A 25,772-nucleotide genomic window follows, 5' to 3' on the forward strand; every position below is an offset into this window, starting at 1 on the left:
ATATTCCAGACATGAGTGAGATCATGTGATATTTATCTTTCTCTGACTGGCTTATTTCACTTAGCATAATGTTCTCCAGTTATATCCATGCTGTTGCAAATGGTAAGAATTCCTTCTTTTTTACAACAGAGTAGTATTCCATTGTGTAGATGTACCACAGTCTGCTAATCTACTCATCTGCTGATGGGAACTTAGTCTGTTTCCAAATCTTAGCTATTGTAAATTGTGCTGCTATGAACATAGGGGTGCATATATCCTTTCTGATGGTTGTTTCTGGTTTCTTGGGATATAGTCCTAGAAGTGGGATTACTGGGTCAAATGGGAGTTCTATTTTTAACTTTTTGAGGAAATTCAATACTATCTTTCACAGTGGCTGCACCAGTCTGCATTCCCACCAGCAGTGCGTGAGGGTTCCTTTTTCTCCGCATCCTTGCCAGCACTTGTCATTTGTTGATTTGTTGATGATAGCCATTCTGACAGGTTCGAGATGATACAGCATTGTAGTTTTGATTTGCATATCTCAGATGATTAGTGACTTTGAGCATGTTTTCATATGTCTTATGGCTTTCTGTATGTCCTCTTTCGAATGGTGTCTATTTAGGTCTTTTGCCCATTTTTTGATTGGATTGTTGATCTTCCTTTTGTTAAGTTGTCCTGAGTTCCATATAAATTTGGAGATTAAACCCTTATCAGAGATAACATTGACAAATATGTTCTCTCATGCAGTGGGCTTTCTTGTTGTTTTGTTGATGGTTTCTTTGCTGTTCAGAAGATTTTTATTTTGATGTAGTCCCATTTGTTTATTTTCTCCTTAGTTTCCATTGTCCTAGGGGCTGTATCGGTAAAGATATTGCTACAACATATTTCTGATATTTTGCTGCCTATGGATTCTTATAAGATTTTTATTGTTTCCTGTCTTATGTTTAAGCCCTTTATCCATTTTGAGTTTATTTTTGTGTATGGTGTAAGTTGGTGGTTTAGTTTTTGTTTTTATTTTTTTTGCATGTATCTGTCCAATTTTCCCAACACCATTTATTGAAGAGACTGTCTTGAATCCATTGTATGCTCTTGCCTCCTTTGTCAAATATTAATTGAGCAATGTGTAATTCCCTTAGATATATAATAAAGACAATGAGGATATTCTGGCATTAAATTTAAGCAAATCTATAATAATTTCTGACTGAGCTACATCCCAAAACCACACAGTCTTCTAAGGCAATGTTACGATTGAAGAGATGCAGACAACAAGGAAAGATAGGTTTTATGATTTGGCCTGCTGAGTCCTTAAGCTGGGCCTGCTTAGAGGTTTTCTGTGTTTAGTTGTGATTATTGTATGGAGCTGGTATAGTGAGGTAAACTCTTGGGTAATCCTAGGTTATATACTCTTCTTTGTCAGTGTCCTTCACTGGTGATAATTTGGATTTTAGAAGGAAGCCTTACTTTTTTAAGTTCCTAAGGCAGGATTAGTCTTTTTAAAATCAATAAAACTAAAAACAATATGTCAACTGACTTACTGTCGAAGAGAGCGTAAGATCCATGAACACACAGACTTGTTTGTCTTGGTTAACACTCTATCCCAGAACTCAGTCCAGTACCTGGCACAGTTAGCACTCATTTAGAGATTGCTCAATAAATGAATGAACAAGTCACTTTTAAAAGTAAAGTTACCCTAATAGTCACTACCAATTAATATGTAATTACTGTGTCAGGCACTGTCTAAACTCTAAATATATACATGAAGTAACTTCTTAAGAAAATTCCTATAACACAGGCACTGTTATTCCCTTTTTATACATGAAGACATAATGGTCCCAAATGAGTCAAATACTTCATCAGTTGTATGTGGTAAGTGGTACATTACAACTCAAACCCACGTATTCTGGTTCTAGGTAACATACTCCTAACCACTATACTAGAGAATCTCTCTAATTTAATTGGGAATTAACCCATCATTATCTTCTAGCTAATCTTTCAATCTTAGCATTCCATAGACTTTGGCTTTCAGCCCTCTTCAAATCTCATGTTTCATGCTCAACCTTTTCTCTGGGATAAAATAGTATACTAGTGGCCATCAAATCGATATCCTCCATCTACCAATTACTCACAATCTCTATTTGAATGTCTCATAGGTATCTCAACCCCAATAATACAAAAACTTCTTGATCTCTTGTCTCAGTAAAAAGCACCCACCTCCAAAAAAAAAACACAACAAAACAAAAACAAAACAAAAAAAACACATACACACAACAACCTGGAATTCATCTATGATGCCACAATCTCTCTCACTCCTCTCATTCCAATCATCCCATTCATTATCAAGTCTTTTTAATTCTGTATTGTAAATATTTTAGCATCTCTCACCTGCTCTCCATCTTAATCAAAGCCACCCTCACCTCTACCTCTTATCTATTTCTGAAACACCTCCTAACGTGGTTTCTGAGCACTTTCTCTTTCTACTTTCAATCCATTATCCATAGCGAAGCTGCACTGATCTTTGAAAAGCAAACCAATGCCAAACCTTTTAATGACTTCTCTATGTATTTCAGATCCCTATATTACAAGATCCTTAATGGAGCCTAAATATGCCTGCATGACGTGGTCTTACCTCTCTCTCTCTCATTCCTCACCCTTTCTCCTGGCTCTCTATCTCACAGCCCTCGCAGACCATGTTACAGTCCTCCAGTGTGCCATGTTCCCTCCCACTGACCGACCTTTGCACATGCTCTTCACTCTGACTGGAGTCCTCCTGGTCCTCTTTTCAACTTCTTGTCTCTGATTACTTGTCACTGTCATAAAGAAGTTCCTCCAACTTAGCTTATGGCCCCCCTGCTCTACACTCATAGAATACAGTATTTTTATTCCAGATAAAAATCATAATTTTAATTTAATTTTTATATTCTCTAATACAATGTCAGCCACATAAGGTTAGGGCCAGGATTCCTGATTCATTGGCATCTAACACAGTGCCTGGCTAACCCTGGTGTCCAAAAAAATTTACTAGACATGTTATCCACATTTCTAACTGTGAACAAACTAGGACAGCAACAAGTGAACTGTGCTCAGCTGCACTGAATGGTTTCTGAAATAACCTCAGTAATTTTCAAGAATGCTTCATTATGTTAGCCCATCCATATAAGTCGAACTAAAATGGGCATTTATTTTTCAAACTGAAGACATTGAAGAGGAAGGAAAAAATAAAAAATAGAAAGACCAACATTTGTTCCTGTATTCAAAGTATAAAATGTTCTGTTTCTTGCTCCACCTGAATGTAGAGGTGAAGACATTTCAAATTTATCTTATACCAACTATTTGCAGCGGCCGGCTCTCCGTAGTTGCTTTGTTATAAAAGGATATGTTCTTAAAGGTAGAGTCAGGTATCAGAATGTGAAGGTGTGAGCCAGTACAGTCTTATCCAATGGCTCCGACACTGAATACATAACATATACAACCGTTTTCAGCCAGTGTCCCCAATGTCTGCATTTTGCAGAGACAAGATCATATTGCAGATGAGCAAGGGGGATGAGAAGTATTGCTGTGGCCATATTACAAGTACAATATGCCATAGGAGCCTCAGAGGAGCCTTCCGATTTAATTATCTTAATTAAAAAATAACAAAAAGTAAAAAATTCATCAGTCTTGTGCTATGAAGGAAACTATAAATGTTTCTAATCCATAGAGGAGTAGATTACAGTCTTAAAATTCCCTGGGCAAGACTTTCAGCTTAGAACAATTGCCGGCCTAAGGTGGCTTCAGTTTCTTCTCTTTACAGACCTCAACTGTACACAGGGGAGGGCAAAAGCCGGTTTACATTGTTTGTATGGAAAAATATATAATAATAGAATAAATGATAATACAAGAATAAACTGTGCTTCCTGTACTCACAACTATAAACTGTGCTTTCTGTACTCACAAATACAACCCCTGTATTTTCTAATAACTAAAGTGAATGTTTTGACAATGATGTTTGTGAGTTTCAAGTGAGACACATAGACATATAGGCTGATGCTGCCAAATCACAAAACTGTGTATAACCCTGTTTCAAGAGTAAAATTCATCTCCTGTATTCTGGGCACAGAGTAAAGTGTAAAGAGAGGAAAGTATCACCAAGTGAGATACAACACCTGCATCTTATAAATATATATACTGGGTAGTTACTACTTACCTTTAACAGACTCAAACTGACATTTTTATTAATAATAAAAAATAATATATTGGAAATATTGGATCATAATGGTTAAAAATCTGGGCTTTATAATCATACTAGAGGCCCGGTACACAAAAATTTTTGCAAGGGGGTGGGGGTCCCCTCAGCCTGGCCTATGCCCTCTCACAGTCTGGGACCTCTCGGGGGATGATCACCTGCTGGTTTGGGCTTACTCCCCGGGGGATTGGGCTTAAGCTGGCAATCAGACATCCCTCTGGCAACTCGGGAGCCCTTAGGGGATGTCCACTTGCCAGCGGGAAGCAGACCTAAGCTGCAGTCGGACATCCTTAGCGCTGCTGAGGAGGCAGGAGAGGCTTCCACCACCACCACTGTACTGGAAGCCATCAACCTAGATTGTGGCTGAGCAGAGCTCCCCCTGTGGGAGCGCACTGACCACCAGGGGGCAGACGTTCAATGCAGGAGTTGCCCCCTGGTGGTCAGTGTGTGTCATAGTGACCAGTCATTCCCAGTCATTCTGCTGTTAGGGTCAGTTTGCATATTACCCTTTTACTATATAGGATAGAGGCCTGGTGCACGGGTGGGGGCCTGCTGGTTTGCCCTGAAAGGTGTCCCAGATCAGGGTGGGGGTCCCGCTGGGGTGCCTGCTCAGTCTGGGTGAGGGGCTGATGGCTGTTTGCAGCTGGTCAAACCCCCTTCAGGGTGGGGGTCCCCACTGGGGTGTCTGGCCAGACTGGGTGAGGGGCTGATGGCTGTTTGCAGCTGGTCACACCCCCTTCAGGGTGGGGGCCCCCACTGGGGTGCCTGGCCAGTCTGAGTGAAGGGCTGAGGGCCATTTTCAGCCTGGCCAAGCCTCCCCAGTGACAGAAGCTCCCAGCCTCTCCTTTTTTTCTTTTTTTTTCCCTGGGATTTATTTACCTTCTATAATTGAAACTTTGTAGCTTGGGGCCAGGGCTTGGCTTCCTCCATTGCCAGGGGTAACCCAAGTCTCCAGCTCCATGGCCACTGCTGGCTGAAAGCAGGTTTCTGGATTTGTTTAGCTTCTCTAATTGCAACTTTGTTGCTTAGACTGGAGCTCAGAGCTGGGCCACGACAGGCGGGGAACCTTGGCTTCCTCCATCACTGGAGCAAGCAAACCTCCTGCTCACTTCAGCTGCATGGCTGCCGGCCACCATCTTGGTTGGGTTAATTTGCATATCCTGCTGATTAGCCAATGGGAAGCGTAGCGGAGGTATGGTTAATTACCATGTTTGTCTATTATTAGGTAATTGGGTTTAAATCTAAATCTTACCACTAGGCTCTCTGACTTTGAAGATGTTATTTAACCTTTAAAATTTGATTTTCTTAGTGGTAAAATGATGACAATAGTATGCCTTAGAGGTTTTTTGTGCAAATAAAATGAAACAGCATATATAGAATATTACATTTTCTGAATAGTTTAGGGACTCAATAAAATTTAATTATTATATTATAGAAAATACTAGAGGCCCGATGCACAAAATTTATGCAAGGGCCTTGGCCCCTGCTGCAGTGATGGCTGCCTCTGTTTCAGCCCCTGCCTCAGCCTCCACTTGCTTTGCTGTGGCTTTGTCTGGAAGGAAGGACATCAGGAAGGACATCTGGTATAATTAACATATTACGCTTTTATTATTATAGATACTATTATTGTAACCATGATTTAACATTTACATTAAGCAATAAAGTTTATGTATTCTGCACTCTCTCAAGACTACTGCCAACTCTCTGTTTTCTTAGAGTACGTAAATAAAGTCCTGTTTTTGCTTTTCATATAGTTTTGTTATTTTTTTATAGCTTAGACTAGCCTATAGGGCTGCTTGGCACCAACTATGAAGATTCACAGGTGTCTGCTGTAAACTGCAACTTCCTGTTTGAAGGGAGCTCTGAGAGGAGAGTTGGAAGCACTCTCCTTCAGCCCCTCCCTTTCTCTTTCTCTAGAGAAGGGACATGTTCACATTCCCCTTCAGCTCCCCCTCCCTTAGCTCTGGGGAGAGAAGGCATGTCCACAGTCCCTCCCTGATCCCTTTGTTCTGCGTTCCCTTTCCAAGCTTATAAAAGCCACTGTCTACACTAAGATATTAAGATAGGTTTTTGAGGACAGGAGTTCCCCCATCTTCTTGATATGCCAGCTCTGGAATAAACCACCTATTTCTTTTCCATCAGCACCTGTCTCATGAGTTTGGCTTTCATTGCATCAGGAAGGGGAACCTGGGTTTGGTTACATTATTACTGAGAATTCATTATCTAATATTGTCAAGAGATTATCTAATATTGTCAAGAATGAATTGTTTTGCCCTGACCAGTTTGGCTCAGTGGATAGAGCATTGGCTTGTGGACTGAAAGGTCCCAGGTTCAATTCCGGCCAAGGGCATGTACCTAGGTTGTGAGCACATGCCCAGTAGGAGGTGTGCAAAGGCAGCTGATGGATGTTTCTCTCTCATCGATGTTTCTAACTCTCTATCCCTCTCTCTTCCTCTCTGTGAAAAATCAACAAAATATATTTTTTTAAAAAGAATGAATTGTTTTGCTGCTAAAATATGCAATTTTAATCTGAAAATATTCTTATTTACAGGTTCCTGTCATAACTGAGGTATAATCTCCTCATTTGCTTTTTACAGTAAAGGAAAAAGTAAAGGAAACTCAGAGAAGTTCAACAGCTTTTTCAAGGTCAACCAATTAATTAAATGAGGAGCTATATCTAGAACTCAAATATCATGTTCCTGGGTAGTGTTCTTTTTTAAAAAATTTCTTTATTGATTAAGTTATTAAATATATGTCCTTATCCCCACATTACCCCCCACTCATGCCCTCACACCCCTGTTGTCTGTGTCCATTGGTTAGGCCTATATGCTTGCATATAAGTCCTTTGGTTGATCTCTCCCCCATACACCCACTCTCCCCTATCTTCCCTCTGAGGTTTGATGGTCTGATTGATGCTTCTCTGTCTCTGGATCTGTTTTTGTTCATCAGTTTATGTTGTTCATTATATTCCATAAATGAGTGAGATCATGTGATATTTATCTTTCTCCGACTGGCTTATTTCACTTAGCATAATGCTCTCCAGTTCCATCCATGCTGTTGGTAGTGTTCTTAACACTACACCATGGTGGTCCTCATAACATTGATTATCTTTAGTATGATAGTAAGAATAGAATAATATCTTCCATTAAATGTGATATTCTTTTCAAGCACTCTGTTCTCCATAGCCCAGGAAAGAAGATAAGAGAGGTATTATTTTATTGTTTAATTATGAGCAGTCAAAATCTCAGGGAATGTTGATTAGCCATTGAAGATGATGTTACCACTTAATGATCAAATTGAAGACAGAACTCAGGCAGTATTCTCCATACCATTGGAAGCTACTCATGATAACTTGAGGACCTTATCTAGAACTTTAGACTTTTCAAGGAACTAATATATATATTTTTTCAAACAAATTGTCAAAAAGTTTATAGATCTTACGGTGGGGACATCGTTGCAAATTAAGTTTAAAATAGTTCAGAAACAAAAGGTAAAAAGTGCCACAGTATTGTATTTACATACACACACACACACACACACACACACGCACACACACACACACATACACTAGAGGCCCGGTGCACAAAAATCATGCACTGGTGGGAGGGGGTCAGAGTCCCTCCTCTCAGCCTGTACCCTCTTGCAGTCTGGGACCCCTCAAGGGATATCCATCTGCTGGTTTTCTTCTGACTACTTTTAAGATGTTCTCTGCCTTTGTTTTTGTGAGGTTTTTTTGGTAGTTTCCCTCTAATGCACCCAGGTATTAATTTTCTTTCTCCTCGCAGTTCTTACAGTCTGGGACCCCTCAGGGGATGTTCAACTGCCGGCTTAGGCCCGATCCTAAGCCGACAGTTGGACATTCCTCTTACAGTCCAGGACCCCTTACTCCTTACTGCCTGCCTGCTCACTGCTCCTTACTGCTAGGCTCAATGCTCCTTAGCACTGCTGCAGAGGCGGGAGAGGCTCCCACCACCACCACTGTGCTCACCAGCTGTGAACCTGGCTTCTGGCTGAGCAGCGCTCCCCCTGTGGGAGCACACTAGTGGTCAGTGCGCATCATAGAGACCGGTTGTCCCACAACAGTCGCTTAGGCTTTTATTACATAGATGACCTCGTAAAATATATTAATATCTAGTACTAAAAATGAAAATACTTCAAAGAACACTGAGTATCATATGTAACTATGCATAAATTATTTTTTATATTTTTTAAGTTTTAATTTTCTCATTATTTGATATGGAGAGTCTGGGCATGTCTTTAAAATCTTGCTGACTCAGTAGCCATTGCTCTAACAAGCAGATTATTTCTTTAATGTCAAGTGATAATGACTGATATAACTTTCTCAGTGACTCTATTAATAATTAAATATAGCTGGCATTTCCTTTAGGTTGAATTCTAGATAAGATGGTTGATTTTAAAATAGTGCTTTGTTTAAAGATAGGAGTAGGGTTTCACTGAGTAAGATGAAAAGTTTCACTCAGGCTAGAAGTTAGATTCTGACATTGTCACCGTATTTCTTCTCCTTAACATCAATAGGTGAGTCTCCCCACCCAAACATTCAAGTTTCCCTTGTACCACTAATTAGTGGTTTGTCTAACCACCTTTTAGACATTAATTAATGTAAAGTAGAACTTTAGTTGAGAAGGCCTGGTAATTGCTTTCAAGCTAATGGTAATGGAATAAAATTGAATAACTCATAGACACTATGGATCCACACAAAAGAACCAAAGACAGAAGGTACAGAGATAAAGTTTTCAGTTAATCATAGGAAATGTTTTTAGATATATTTAAATTTGAATGAAAATATTCAGTGGCTGGTCAATGAAAAGGAAGTTACTACTTGGCTGTTGTTCTATGAAGAGCATTAGATGATAGGTGGTTTTATTGGTACAAAGGGCTTCAGAAAAAATAGTGGATATATGGTTCAGAAAAGGTTTCTTGAGGTTATTTTGATATTCTTAATCCCTTCTTATCCAACCAGTTGTGAATCATTAGAATGGATCTTTGAATTTTTCTATTTCTCTTAAAATTATTTATTTTATTCTCTGATTTTAAGCAATGCACGGCAATAATTTTAAAGTATTATTTTTTTCTCCTAGTTTGTTCAAGTTTAACAAATATTTTAACAATACTGCTTGAGCTTTTGGAGGCGGGGGGAATCAAACTCTGTACCACTACCCCAATAAAAAGTTTATAATTTAATGGCGTGTGATTATATCCATTCTCAAATCTTCCTCTTTCAGACACATACTCCTTATTGCTCAGGAGTATTCACATGGAAAGCTTACTAATAGGCATAAGGATAATTTTAAGAAAAGCCTTTAATTTTTAAAGTTCTATATTATCCCAATAAAATTTTACTTCCTTTCTTGAGCAGAAGACAGAAATATTAAACTTAGGTTACATTAGGTGAATCCTCATCACAAGCTGTTTAATTTGATATCTCTAGGTGATGGCCAGTCTTAAGAGAATCACCATCCTTGGAACAAATTTTTAATAATGATACTTTCATTCTGCCATTTGAATTTCCCATAGAAAACTAAAGTAGTCCTTTTAGTTAAAGTCTCAAGTAAATAATACTGTTTAATAGAATTAAACAAAAAATTAACCTTGAAAATGACTTATTATGAAGGAAGTATATTTTGTATTTAAAGCATGAGCTCTGAATTAATCCAATATCATGGATACTGCACTTTATTATTATAATTATTCAATTAAAGATTTATCATCCATTAAAAAGTGTAATAGTCTTAACATTCATCACTGGTTATTCCATCAAACAGTACATGATGAAACTGTTAGGTTAAACTAATTACAATGAACTCTACAAAGAAGTGAATATTGTCTTGCCTGGGAATTAGCATATAACTACTCCCTCTAAATTTTAATCTCATTGCCGAAACCGGTTTGGCTCGGTGGATAGAGCGTCGGCCTGTGGACTGAAGGGTCCCAGGTTCGATTCCGGTCAAGGGCATGTACCTGGGTTGCAGGCACATCCCCAGTAGGAGATGTGCGGGAGGCAGCTGATCGATGTTTCTCTCTCATCGATGTTTCTAACTCTCTATCTCTCTCCCTTCCTCTCTGTAAAAAATCAATAAAATATATTTTAAAAAATAAAAATAAAAAATAAATTTTAATCTCATTAATAAGACTGAAGCTTCAATAATAGGGTTTAAAAAAGATTTGTACTAAATATATAAGGCTACATTGTTATATGTAAACTATTTATAAGCCTCAGGTTTACCCTGTTACCTGTTTATATGTGTGCACATTGTGTCTATGGTGGTAAATGGCATGTACGTTGGCACAGTTACTTAAAGAGATACCAAGATAAGAGAGCACACATAGAATGGTACTCAGACCATGCTGCCAGGTTATGGAATTCCACTATAATAGAGCTGAAAATTTCCTAGAATGCCAAGCTATAATTTTCTGCAAAGAATATGAATTATTGATACCACCTGTTCTCTTCCTCTCCCAATTCAATTTGAGCACTTTTTTTTTTTGCATAAGCTAACATGACATATTCATCCATTAAATAGTCTCAAGAAATGAAGTCTGTGTTGACATAGTTCTCCCCACAGTTTTAGAAGAATTGACGCTGAACTTGATGAAGATATTTAAATGTGAATGCAGATTAAAACAGCTTATGAAGTAGGGCTTGACTTTACAGCTGTAATAGAGAAAACCAGCCTTATAGCATTAACTGTAGGCGAAAACTGAGGAAAGTGTTTGCTGTTATTTGTGAACCCTGCTGAATAGGTTTACACTCGGCATCATGCATAAAATTTAAATAAATTAATAGTGCTATTTGAGTTCAGAGTTATTGAGCATGACTACAAATACTCTGCTTTAAATGTCAAAGATCCTGTAGGGGAGGTGAGGGAGGTGAAGGCATGGAGACTGACTTGAAGTCAGACCGAGGGTGGGAGCGAGGAGGATACTTATCATTCTGACGTGCTGACAATCTACCTCCTGAATTCTGGTTTCCTTCGGTGTCACTTGAGTTCCACAAAGGATTTCTTACGCTTTTATACTTCTGTTATATTTTTTCTAGAATTTTTAGGGCCAATTAAATTTCCATCTTTCCTTTTCTTATCCTTGTGTTTTTATTTTATTTTTAATTAAATTTATTGGAGTGAATTGGTTAATATGGTCATACAGTTTTAGGTGTGGGTTTCTATGTTATAAGATCTGCTTATTGCACTATGGGGGTTATAAGACTAAACCTATGATCTTAATTGATTATAATAAATGTTTTAAATATGTTTTTTATTGATTTTAGAGACAAAGAAAGGGAGAGGGAGAGAGAGATAGAAACAACCACAAGAGAGGAACATTAACATTGACTGGCTGCCTCTTGCACACCCCCTGTTGGGGATCGAGCCTGCAACCCCGATATGTGCCCTGATCAGGAATCAAACTGGTAACCTCCTGGTGCATGGGTTGACACTCAACCACTGTGCCACACTGGCCTGGTAGAATATAATAAATTGTCACAGATGGCCAGCAGGGGAGGGCAGTTGGGGGCACCCAGGCCTGTAGGGGAGGGCAGTTGGGGGCAACCAGGCCTGAAGGAGAGGGCAGTTGGGGGTGATCAGGCTGGCAGGGAAGCAGTTAAGTGTCAATCGTGCTGGCAGGGGAGCAGTTAGGTGTCAATCAGGCTGGCAGGGGAGTGGTTAGGGAGCAATCAGGCTAGAAGGCAGAGTGGTTAGGGGCAATCAGGCAGCCAGGCAGGCCAGTGGTTAGGAGCCAGCAGTCCTGGATTGTGAGAGGGATGTCCCAGATTGGAGAGGGTGCAGGCTAGGTTGAGAGACAACGCCGCCCCCCCCCCCCCAGTGCACAAATTTTGTGCACCAGACCTCTAGTTCTTCTATAATTTTGAATGACATAACATATCTAGACTTATTAAAAAATATTTTAGGTGTGATGATGATGGTTATGTGAAGAAAAAGTTCCCATTTTCATAGATATATATTAAATATTATGAATGAAATGATATGGAGGCTAGGATTTGTTTTAAACTAATTTAATGAGAAGCAAGGGCAATGGGGTACAAAATTGGCCATCTGTTAATAATTGCTGAGACCAGGTGATGCACATATGAAGTTTACTATTCACTGCTGTTTGTGTGTGTTTGAAATTTTTCATAATAAAGGGTTATTTAAAATAAAAAAAGAAAGAAGAGATAGATCTCAATTTGACATAAGGATGCTTTGAAACCCTGGGAACACCACTTGGAAACGCATGTTTCTTATCTAAAAAAAAAAAGATTTCTAATAGCTATTAAAGCCTTCCCAGTGTAAAGTTAAGAAGGGTTGATCAGAATGAATAGGGTGGAAAGTCCTGAATAAGGTGATGGCAACTGATATATGCCAGCATCACAGCATGAGCTCCTGAACCAGATAAGTAGAAGCAGAGTCCTAGTAAAAAATAAACATTCAAGTTAAGGATTGAACAAGATGAGAATGGATTTTAAGGAGAGTGAGACATTTCAAGATCTAGCAAATAGAAAAAAAAGGATCGAGCCCTGGATATAGTTTCCCAATATATCAAACTATGCTTTGGTTAGACAGAATTAACTGAGGCCCGAAGCACAAAATTTGTGCAAGGGGCTCGGCCCTCGCAGCCCCTTGCAGCCTTGGCCAGCCCTTGCAGCCCTGGCTTTGTCTAGTCATTAGGCTCTACAGTCTAATTAGCATACTAGGGGCCCAGTGCACGAATTCGTGCAACTTGAAAGGAACTGTGGGCCACGAGGCTGCTGTGGGAACAGGGGTGGGTCTTGGCCCATTTTCGTACCCCCACTCATCCCCTCAGGAGCAGGGGGAGGTGGAGAAGCCCTGAGGGGCGATCAGGGCCGGCAGCTGTCGCTCGCACCTGCTGATGGCGCCGAGTGATCAGGCCGGCGCCAGCAGCAGGTGTAAGTGCTGGGCGGGACCTCAGTGCACAGGAGCAAAGAATTTTCAGTAACCACCAGAGGCTCACCCTGATGACAGGAACCGGCACCCTACCTTGGTCTGGTGTCCCCCGCTCACCTGCTCCTCCATCCTGCCGTGGCTGATGCCTGCCATTTTCTGTGAGCACCCACTGGTGGTCAACACACGTCATAGCGTGTTCAGTCATTTGTTAAGTTGTTCCACCTTTTGGTCTATTTGCATATTAGCCTTTTATTATATAGGATTAGCTCTTTATTATATAGGATTCCCATGGAGCTGTTGGTGTAGCAATATCCTTAGGAGCTCCATATGCTTAGTGAAACTGTTTGCAAATTTCAATTTTGTTTTCTACACATTGTAAATGTAATGATATATTTTTTTCACTAAAAAAAATATAACTACTTAACCACAGGCTAAAATAAATACACCTAGTAAGTTGTGGAACAACGTTTATATTTAGGTAGCTTAAAATTATTCTCACTTACAACAGCATGGCAGATTAGAGAAGCTAAGAAAGCCTTCTCCTGAATTAGATGCCATATAAAAAGTGATAAATTAGTTTAAAAATCATAGGAAGGATTATCTCTTCTGCCACAAAAAAAGTGAACAATAATGAAAATATAGATGAAAAGCTCCAACACTTTGAGGTAGATAAAGCTTGCTTTAAAAATATTTTCCATAAAAGACAAAATATTGACTTTAATTGGACTTTATCAAAATTAAAATCTTGTCCTTTTTGAAAGATAAAATGAAAATAAAAAGGTAAGCCTCGGAAAGGAGAATATTTTATATTTCTCATGGTTCTTAATATGTTTATTTTCAAATAACATGCAAATAAGGAGACTAAAATGTCAAATATTTAAATAAGACAACTTAAAAAATAATTTTCACCAAACTTTTTAATCCCTGAACACCTATTGCCAAATTAAGGCCCACATAAAAGCATATTTTAGAAGACTATACTATACACAGTTGCAAATTCGTGTTGCTTATCTTTTTCATATTACTATGTAGAAATTCTTTGTGTGTTCTTTAAAGAGGGTGTTTTAAACATACATGTATTACAATATGTAATATGTATTGCTAACACTTTCTTCCTGCTATGGTGTGTCTTTCCATTGGCTCAATGGTATCTTTGATTAGCATAATTTTTAATAGTCAAATTTATCAATTTGATAAATTGAGTTAAATAAACAATTCACAAAAAATGTATAAATGACCCGGGAACATGAGAAGCTGCATAATATCATCAGTCATTATGGGCAGGCAACTTAAATCTTCACAGCATTCAAATTGATATCATTTAAAATTGGTGAGGTGATAGAGTAACTGGAATTTTGTAGCATTCTGGTATGAATGTAAAGTTGTTCAACCATTTCTTCAAAGTTCTTTGGCAGTTTGTAAGGTAAATACACCTCTTCTATTACTCAGTCATTCCCTCCTTAGATACATATGTACAAAAAAAAATCATATGTCCACAAAAACACTTGTGAATGAATTTCCATGACAGCTTTATTCATAATAGCTCAAAACTGAAAAAAACACCCACACATGTCTTTCAATCATACAGAATGTAATCTTTATAATATGGGTTGCTATTCACCAATACAAAAAGATCAATGCACTGAAATGGCAGACAACATGCATTTCAGAGAGATTATGACATGCCAAGACGCCAGATAAAAAAGTGTATGCTGTATGATATCATCTATATGAAGTTCATGATAAGACAAAATATTTATGATGATAGTAATCAGGATACTGGAAAAGTGCTTCTCTGTGGAGTAGTGGATGGAGAGAGAGATTGACTGCAGAGGGGCAACAGGAAACTATTTAGATGGAAATAATTTGGGGACATTTTAATACAAGGACATATTTATTTGACCCCTATCATCATCCTGAACACTTAAGATAGATGCATTTAAATTTTACTTCAGTATATAATATATTATATATGGTATATAAATTGTACCTCAATTAGGTATTCTTAGTGTTTTATTTAGATTCTAAAATGGATTGTCTAATTATATAGCTAAATTTGCAATGATGTGTATACATATATTTTTTTTCAGATTACTTAATATTTTTAAATGATTATGTTACAATCACATGCTTTTAGATATAGGAGGAAACTTACATATCATCTCCATCAATCCTATAATTTTAGAGATATGGAAAAATGAGGTGCACAGAAGTTAATTGATTTGAACCAAGCCAAATGTTAAATTAAGGAAGGACTGGGACTCACACCCATTTCTTGACGTCCTACATCTGTTTCTGTTTCTATTGCACCATACTGTTTTTTCCGATAAAATTAAAAAAAGATGAGAAAAAAATGACTGTTCCTTCTTAAGATATAATTTTACATATATTTACTGAAATTTCATGAGAAGTGTATATTTTGAGCCTTGATGATTACTTGAAATCTTGTTTTAATCAAAAGTGAAAACTGTGATAATATAAAGCATTTTTAAGAACTGTACAAATGGAGTTCATATTATAAGTAGAGATTTCTACGCAGTAAAAATGTTTCACTCTGTCACCTGTGAGAAATGTATATTCCTTTCTATGCTGTCAGGTAATCGGGTGTTGGACATTTGTTAGATCATACCTTTGCAATGAAAGCTCATTTCATGCTCAGTGTGGAATCTCATTGCAAGTATTGAGTATAACTGCATTATTGTAGTGAGAAGTTTTATTTCCAATATAAACAGTATCACATGTACTATGATGTAGCTTAAATGTTAAATTAAATAATGCCAAAAAAATTTAAATGATGCCAAATCCTATGAGCTATTTAGAAGGAAGTGATCTTGATTTCAGGGGTACATCTTCTCAAAATAAATAAATTCATTGTGTAAGTAAATTCCTAGAACATTTTCAAAAGAAACCCCAAAACTGTTTTGATCTATATTCTGCAAAGGAGTTAAAAATTAAACTTAATAATTTTTGTGTAGTAAGTAATTCTTAAATTTAAATGCCAGGTAAGAGACTTAGAAAAAATGTAACTTTAAATTTTCTGTATTCACTATTGACAGCATCTGTTGGTTACACTCACAATGAGTTTTATTTTGTGGTTTTTTTTCTAGTTGAGTTTATTGGGGTGACATTGGTTCTCAAAACCAGACAGTTTTCAAATATACAACTCAATAAAACATCATCTGCACACAGCATGGTGCACCCACCACCCCAAGCAAAGTCTCTTTCTGACCTTACTTGCCTCTCTGTACCCCCTCCACCTATCCCTCACCCATTTCACTCTGGTTACCACCACTCTGTTGTCTGTGTCTGTGTTATATATTTTACTCAATCCCTTCACCTTCTTTCATCCAGTTCTCCAAGTTCTGTCCCATCTGACAGCTGTTAGTCTATTCCCTGTGTCAAGTCTCTAATTCTATTTTGTTTGTCAGGTTTTTTTGTTCATTAGATTCCACATATAAGTGAGATCATATGGAATTTGTCTTTCTTTGACTGGCTTATTTCACACCGTTTCATCCATGCTGTCACAGAAGGCAAGATTTCCTTCTTTTTTATGGTTGAGTAGTATACCATTGTGTAAAATGTACTATAGCTTTTTTATCTACTCATCTAATGATGGGCACATGGGCTGTTTCTAGATCTTGGTTATAGTAAATATTGCTGCAATGAACATAGGAATGGATTTATTCTTTCTAAATAGTGTTTCTGGTTTCTTAAGATATATTCCTAGAAGTGGGATTACTGGGTCAAATGGGAATTCTATTTTTAATTTTATGAGGAAATTTCATACGGTTTTCCACAGTGGCTGCACCAGTCTGTGTTCCCACCAGCAGTGTACTAGGGTTCCATTTTCTCCACATCCTTGCCAACATTTGTTGTTTTTTTATTTATTGATGATAACCATCTGGCAAGTGTAAGGTAATAGCTCATTGTGGCTTTAATTTAATCTATCTGATGATTAGTGACATTGAACATTTTTTCTTATGCTTATTGACCATCTGCATGTCCTCTTTGGCCCATTTTTAAAATTGAATTGTTTGTCTTCATGTTGTTGAGTTGTATAAGTTCTTTATGCATTACTAAAGGCCCGGTGCACGAATTCGTGCACAGGTGGGGTATAGCCAGCTCACCCTGATCACATAGATCATAGATTGGGCCAGGCTGGTCGGGGGGAGGGGCCAAGGGTGGTTGGCTGGCCAGCCCTACCCCCTGGTTAAACTTCCAGTCGAGGGGACAATTTGCATATTAGCCTTTTATTATATAGGATGGAAATTAAGCCCTTATCAGACATCTTATTGGCAAATGTGTTCTACCACTCAGTGGGTTATCTTTTCAATTTGTTGGTGGTTTCCTTTGCTGTGCAGAAGCTTTTTATTTTGATATAGTCCCATTTGTTTATTATTTTCTTTGTTTCCCTTACCCAAGGAGATATATCAGCAAAAATATTGCTCTAAGAGATGCCTGTCTTTTGCTGCCTGTTTTCCTCTATGATTTTTATGGTTTTGCAACTTATATATAAGTCTTTTATTCATATTTATTTTTTTCTTGTGTATGATGTAAGTTGGTGGTCAAGTATCATTTTTTTGCATTACCTGTCCAAATTTTTCAACACCATTTGTTGAAGAGACTGTCTTTACTCCATTGTAATGTGTTCTTTAATATGTATATTTAATTTAAGAAATCAGTAAAGAAGATAAAGCATATATTTTTTACTTACAAATGCACTGATTGTGGGGGAAACCCTCCACAGTGCCTGGGAGCTGAGGGGGAACCCGCCACAGTGCCTGGGAGCTGAGGGGAAACCCGCCATGGCCCTGGGAGCTGAGGGGAAACCCGCCACAGCCCTGGGAGCGGGAGGGGAAAAAAATAAAAAAATAAAAAATAAATAAAAAGAAAAAGCAAAACAAATGCACTGATTGTGCATAATTGCTTTTTATACTCCAAAATTTTGTTCTTTCTCCCACCTTTGTTCCCACTCATTTTCTGTAATTTTTTCAGTTTTTATTCTTTCTATTTTATATAATTAATACTTATCAATCTATAATAGTCTTTCTCATGTACTGTAGTTCAGATGCTAAACTATTTAAATATTATCAATTTCCCCTTAACTAACTTGTCAGATCCTCTGGGCAAGCTCTATTTATTTCCCTGGCATCTTTTAATTGCTGCATGTTTTAGGCTTTGCATATGTAGTCTACTTTATCTTATTCAGCAATTACCAACTCAGTAATGAATTGTTTAGTGTAGAAATAATCTAATTCTGGAACAATGGATTTCTCTCATAGATGTTTCTCTAAATCTGCAATTAACTACTTTCTTTCTAAGGCTCACTGTCAGTCACAGCTATAATTATGTCCCATGAAAAAATATTACACTCTGATATGTTCTGCATGCTACATTGGTTGCTGTTTATTGTTACTTAACGTGATACTATGACTATCATCGTTTGATTTAGAGAATATTCTGATTAGTGCTTTTTATTGGAATGTTCAGCTATTTATAGGATATAATTGGTTAGAAAGTAATTCACCTGACATCTCTGATAAGGCCAGACAAGAAAAATTGCCAAAAGATTCAAACTCACTAAACAAAAAAGTTGTTCACTAAACAAAGAAAGGATATCAATAGTTATGAAATTATAAACTAGAGCTAAATTGCAAGCAGTGACCCTTCAGATGAAAATAGATAGGCTAACTCACAGATAAATTATTAACTGTATTTGAAGAGTATAGTATCAGTCAGGGTCCTGATAGAAAATAAAGGGTATACTCAAGTTAGGATAATTTGAAAATGTATCTACAAATATATAATATAGAAGGGGTCCATGTGAAAGGGGTCCTATAGCTTAAACTTCATTGGCCTTTAGGTTATGTAATCACTGGAAAAAAGTGTATGTGTTAATGAGGCTTCCCATATTCCCATGTAATATATAGTATACCTGCATGTCTTTCAATGAAACTTATCACATAACAACAGCTAAATGCTAGGGAGGACCTTTATTCCTGGTTATGATGTGTCACACTAAAAGTTGGGGTTTTCTTAACAAGGAGGAAAAGGAGTTATAGATGGTTGTTGGAGTGGACAATATATGTCACAAAAGCCAATTCTTTTTTATTTTATTTTATTTTTTTGGAGAGAGAGAAACATTAATGTGAGAGAGAACATCCATTGGTTGCCTCCTAAACCCACCCAACCTGGAATCTAACCTGCAATCTAGGTATGTGCCCTGAATTGAACCCACAACCACTTTGGTGTACAGGATGATGCTCCGCCAATTGAGCCACCTGGCCATAAGGGCCAAATCTTGATTCTCACAATTTAATTCCATGTATTTATTCCACAAATATTTATTGAACTTTTAGTGTGGGCCAGTATTATTCATACATTCCTTTTGATAGGACTGGCATCTGGACTTATTGTGCTATTCCTAATCAAATTAAGTTTGCTCTGATTAGCCATCCAGTCAATAAAATTTTGTGATTTTTTATACATTTAAATTAAAATTAAATGATGCTTAAAAACCATACCTCATTTGTAGCATTAATATTGTTAAAAATTATTTAAAGCTATGGAAGGGAAATTAAGAATTTATTGTAGCTGGTGAGAATACTCCTGTAAAATTAAAACAGGTCAACCCAGCCAAAGTGGCTCAGGGGTTGAGTGTGGACCTATGAACCAGGAGGTCATGGTTAGATTCCTGGTCAGGGCACATGCCTTGGTTGTGGGCTCTCTCCCCAGTGTGAGGTGTGCATGAGGCAGCTGATTCTCTCTCATCATTGATTTTTCTATCTCTCTCTCCCTTTCCCTTCCTCTCTGAAATCAATAAAAATATATTTTAAAAAAATTAAACAAGTCAAACTTAAACTTACAAAATAGAAATGACAGGATTTGAAGACTGACTAGACATAGATGGTTAGATAGAGAAAGATGGCATAAAATATGTTGGGTTTTCTTTTTTTCTTTCTATGCTTCTAATTGGTGAATATTGATATCAGTACATGTTGTTAATCAATAGGAACCTTAAAACAGGAAGTTATAACATATTAGTTTAAGGTGAGAAAAGACTAATCATTAAATATTTAACTAATTTAAGCAACATAAAGTTCTTCACCCAGTTCTTGGAGGACACAAGTTTACTGACTGTGACCTGGCATTATTTTCAGTATAGACATATCTCTTTGTGATTACTTCAAATCCATGAAACAAAACAGGTGATCTAAAACTGAAGTCAGGTCTTCAGTTAATAGAATTGTGATAAAGAAAAAAAGCAGAGAAGTAACTGCTCAGAGGAGAAATTCTCATTTTGTTTGAGATATGTTGGATACTGGATCCCCAAAATATCACCAGACATGTTGAGATAAAGCTAAGGTTATTGCTCACTGCACACCTTAGAGAAAAAAGTGAAAACCTGGCATATTTATGAGATTTTAAAGACTAATTTAAAGTGAGTTTTTTCAATTCAGAATGGAAATCTGGGATGGGGGATTTAGGTTTTGGTTAGGAATGGATACGGGTCATGGTATAATGATTAATGATTTATGGGCATAGCAAGGTAAGAATGTTGCAGCAAAGGGTCAAATATTCTTGAGGTATAAACTGCCCTTAAAGCTTTCTATTGAAGAATTTATGAATTCTTTCAGAATTTTCTGGAATGAACAATGAAATTATTTACAACACTTCTTTCTCTAGCCAAGAATTTTCTGGAAAAGTAAACCTATATTGATAAAAATAGTAGATTAGTAAAATCATGTTAATGCAGATAGTAAGCTCTGTAGATGATGTATATTCTCAGATACATTGGTTCTGTGGAGCTGCCATGTGTTTAAACAGATATATATATATAGAGAGAGAGAGAGAGAGACAGATCAGAAGGCTAAGAAACAAGAGAGATGTTTGAGTTCAAGAGTTTCCTCTGTAGCTGTCAGCATTGAGAAAATTACTAAAACAATGAGCATAGGGGAGCTCTTTGTCAAGAGACATAAAAAGTGAAAAATCAAGAGTGAAGTATACAACCCAGGGAAGGCAAATCAAAACCCAAAAAGAGTATAGCCCTGAGAAGATGAAAAGGAAAGATGATATTTAGGAATCAAATGGAATATTTGAACATTTTATCAAATGATATGAAAATTGAAGATGAGGGTTTCATTTCCTCTCCTTTGTTTTGTTCCTACTGACTGCACCATAGGCACTAGGACCTTTTTGTTTTGTTTTGTTTTTGTTGTTTAGCCATGAAAGACTCCACTGCATAATACATCGACATTGTTACAAAATGCAATAATGCCAGAGAGAGCTGGTCATTTTAATCCAGAATATATGATCAGTTTAAAAATTAAGAAAATAGAAGACAATTATCTTTAAAATACTAAATCACTTTATGTCTACATGAGCTCTGAAATCATAGCTAGGTCAAAGATTAATCAATGAATAAATCATAGCTTGAAACTCTCCTCATAATTAATCCAGTTGAGGCAGAATTAAATAGTAGAGTTCAATCAATTTAATCAGGGGTGTGAATCTTTATATAAAGAATATTTTTCCTATAAAACTCGGATGCTTAATATCATGTTTTTCTACTACTATATTTGAACTTAGCTGTGTATTATTTGTAACATAGGAATGTAACATTCCAGTCCTTTGTCAGATGATTAAATTTTAGGAGTAAACAATATTGAGTCTATACAATCCAAATGTTTATTGAGTATTTATTATGTACTAGGCACCTTGATTTATGCAATCTCAGTTATTCTGCAAAGTAGCCATTGCCAGATCAAATTTTTACAAAGGAGAAAAATTAAGTTCAGAAGGCTCATCAACTTATCCAAGATGTCACAAGTAGTAAATGTGAAAATAATTAGGTCTAATTATAAAGACTATGTTTTTGCTGTTTAATTTATGTGTATGAGTTTTTATTTTCTTAAGAAATAATGAGCCTGTATCATGTGACTAAATTATGTGTTGGGTACATAAATTAATGGATTTTCCTGGCAAGATATAGCCCAATTAGCAGTTTCCAGGGATACCAGAGACACTATGCCGATAAATATTATCTCACAGTTCTTACCTGAAAAGTATGTGAGCCATTGCCTTAAAAATGCTAGAAATTGCTGTAATAATTTAAGGATTTATTACTAATATGGTGGAGCTATGAGTGAAATGTACCAAACTTGTGTATGAACTATGGGACATGCATAGCCTATAGTTAATGCCGATTGCTCCCTATCATAATGTAACTCAGGAAGAGGTCTACCTGAATTAAAAGATAAGAACAAGGAGATGAGAAACATGTGACTTTCATCCTCAAGAATAAAAAGAGAAAGAGGGAATGAGAAGCCTTTTTCTATGAAAAAAAAAAGTGAATTTTATATAGCCCTTAGGGTCATGGTTTTTGGAACATTTATGAAATTCCTAAACTTTGTCATTTTTATTATAGTGGCTTTTTTGTAGTATATTTCTATAGTGTTTTAATGTGAGCATCTCTTCCAACTTCCCCACCTCCCACCAAGTATGGCTAATACATTTCTTCTAGTAATAAAATCTTTCTTTCCTGTGGGGAACCAATTTCATCTGGCTGGAATAGATCTCATTCTACTCCTTGCAAAGCAAGATTGGTGACTTGACCTTGAGTTAGCCAATAAGAGTAACATTTTCATTTGATTGCATAATTGGCATAAATGTTCATATCCCAAGAGTAAATTAGAGTGCCCTCTTAAACTTTGTCCCGTTATGGATATTTTATTTTTCTTTCTGCAGTTGCTACTAATTTGGAAGGACATATGACCTACCATGCAGAACAAGGTTTTAGACTTTGGGAGCCATGTGACTTGTCTTAACTACTCAACTCTGCAACTGTAGCAGGAGAGTAGTAATAGACAAAATGTAAACAAACTGAAGAAGTTATGTTCCAATAAAACTTTATTTGCAAAAGCAGGTAGTAGGCCTGACTTGATCATCAGGTTATAGTTTGCTGATTCCTGATATAGAATCTATATACTAAAGAGAGAGCTCATGATTGCATCATTTGATATAATCAGAGCTAGTATAGACAGACTGACAAAAATCTGATAATATTATTTGAGATCTGTATTAGTTACTTATTGCTGCGTAACAAATTTCTCTAAAACTTAGCCCCTTGAAAGAACACACAGATATTTCCTCTTAGTTTCTGTAGGTCAAGAATTCAGAAGTGGTTTAAGCTGATGTTTCAGGCTCAGTGTCTCTCATGAGGCTCAACTGGGGCTAGATTTTAGCCTCTAAAGATCTGTCTCAAACTCACCCACATTATTTTTGGTAGGCTTCAATTCCCCATGGTCTATTCACTGGAGACCTCACTTCTTCCCCAATTGGCATTGACATAACATGGTAACTCAGTTTCCCCAGAGCAAGTGACAGAGATACAAAGAATAAGAAAGAGAGGAACCTAACTTTGAAAGTGATCTTCCATCACCTCTGCTGTATGGTATTAGTCACGCAGACAACTCTAGGTGTGAATTCCAAGAAGCCGGGGTCATTGGGGGCCATCATGGAGACTGGTTACCACAGGATCCTAAATGTGTCCATGTTTGACAATGTCTAAATCCTTCATTGCATTTACAAGTTAAAATAACAAATAGCTTTTTTTAAGCTTTTGTTGTTGTTGTTCCTAATAGTGATCAAAGTTTTTGCCTATCTCATTCTAAAGAGCATAAAAACATTCAAAGTGAGTATGGTGGTTTGTAAAGAAGAGGATGATCAAGGAAGGAACAGGGGAGATTGCGGGGCGAGGGGGATGTATTATTCTCCACAAGTAGTCATGTGTGATGGAGGACATCCAGAAATAAAGTGTTGGCAGCTCACAAAGGAAAAAAATTAAGCTGAGTTCCTGCTAGCAAAGATGAGAAAGAAAAGGGTTTCATGTTGAGCTATCTCTGATCATAGATGAAATGATGGGAATAGAATTAAGTAAAGCCACATGTCAAGGGAAGTTTGTTTTTCCACATGAGCATAAAGAGCAGAAATATTAGGCATCTGGAGAAGCATAACTTCAGACAAATTGTACAAGATAATGAGACTTCACTGGGATCCAATAAAAACACTGAAACTACTCAAGAATATCTGACTATGGGAAAGTTCTGGGCTGAAAAATCTATGTTTATTATTATGATGTAAAAGGCATTTGCTATATAATAGCTAAAGCTGAACAGTGATTCAGATTTTCTTAGGAAATCTAAATAAATCACACCAAGCAGGCCCATAATAAAAAGCAGTTATAAAAGAGGAATATCATTAGGATTTGTCTTATGGCAATAAATCATTTTAATAACACGGCTGTTAAAATGCAGGATGACTATCATAAGGTTTTTGGATTTTGGCTCCTATGAGCTGTTGAAATGAATCTATTGAATGAACTAAATGACTGAGATGACAGAATTTTGTTATACTTGGAAGTGAAGAATTTTAACTATATGTACACGGATATAATGAAGAGTACTATTAAAATTAATACAAATACTCAGATATGTGCCTTTAGTTTTATTAAGCATTGTAAATCAGAGGATGTGTTTATAAACAGTCTAATAACCAAAGCCACAATGTTTCTGAATTCTGCATAATTATTCAATATGCGTTGTTTACTCAGATAAAGATCAACATCCCAGACTAAAATGGAAATAGCACTTTGATCAGATAATAATAAATATGTAATAGGGAAAATATGGTATCCAATTTGCTAAATAAAATTCAAATTTAGTAGAGAGCAATATACATTTAATAATATCAGCAAAGTAAAATACTCTTGATGTAATGATCCATCATTATATACATTTTACTAGTACAACAAAACTCCTGTAGTTCACATCGAGTAATTTTCTGGTTGACAGGTATTCTTCACTCAAGCCACAGCTGAAACTGCATTATAAGAAAAAGGCATCTTCCACATAGTTATGAATGGAATGAAATATACACTTTTTCAGTGCCACCTATTGGTAGAAAGAAGAGATTTATATACAATTATTTTACATTTTTGTCATAATGGATAATGTATAAATAGTGACAAAATATATCTAAAAATTATGAACTACTTTGGAGTGCCTTCATAAATTAGTATTAGATTTGCTAACTCATTTATATATATGATACTATCCTGGCAATTTCAGTTGAATAAATAACTAACAATTCGGCAGGTTATAAAAATATTTTTTTAATTTTTATGATTTTCACTGAGGTGTATAATATAAAATTTGGAGTTAAATTTGGCTTATTTGTTTAAATTGTATGAAAATATGACTACAGCTTGATTTCATATCCATGCAATTTTTCAAATAAATAAAAAATACTTTTTTGCCAGAATATATTTACATAGAAATTAGAAATATTTAAATTAAGATAATCTTTGCCTGAATATTTGGAAATCCAATGATAATTTCTTTGAAAGTTTGAACATTTATTGACTGTGATTTATGTGATAGCAGAAATATATCATATACTATGCTATTAAATAAAATCCAATTGCATCGTTTGGTACACTTAATTTGCTATTTTATTCCTATTTAAAAGTTTTTAAAAGACATCCTGATAAGGCATGGAATAAAGTGACAAATAAAATGCAATAATCAATTATTTGTAATAAAAGTTGGTAGGCAATACTGAGGTGACATTTTTATTCTATTTTTGATATTTTT

Source organism: Myotis yumanensis, unplaced genomic scaffold (assembly GCF_028538775.1).
Source record: "Myotis yumanensis isolate MYYU_CA2020_CCGP unplaced genomic scaffold, mMyoYum1.0.hap1 SCAF_1, whole genome shotgun sequence".
Classification (NCBI taxonomy): Eukaryota; Metazoa; Chordata; class Mammalia; order Chiroptera; family Vespertilionidae; genus Myotis; species Myotis yumanensis.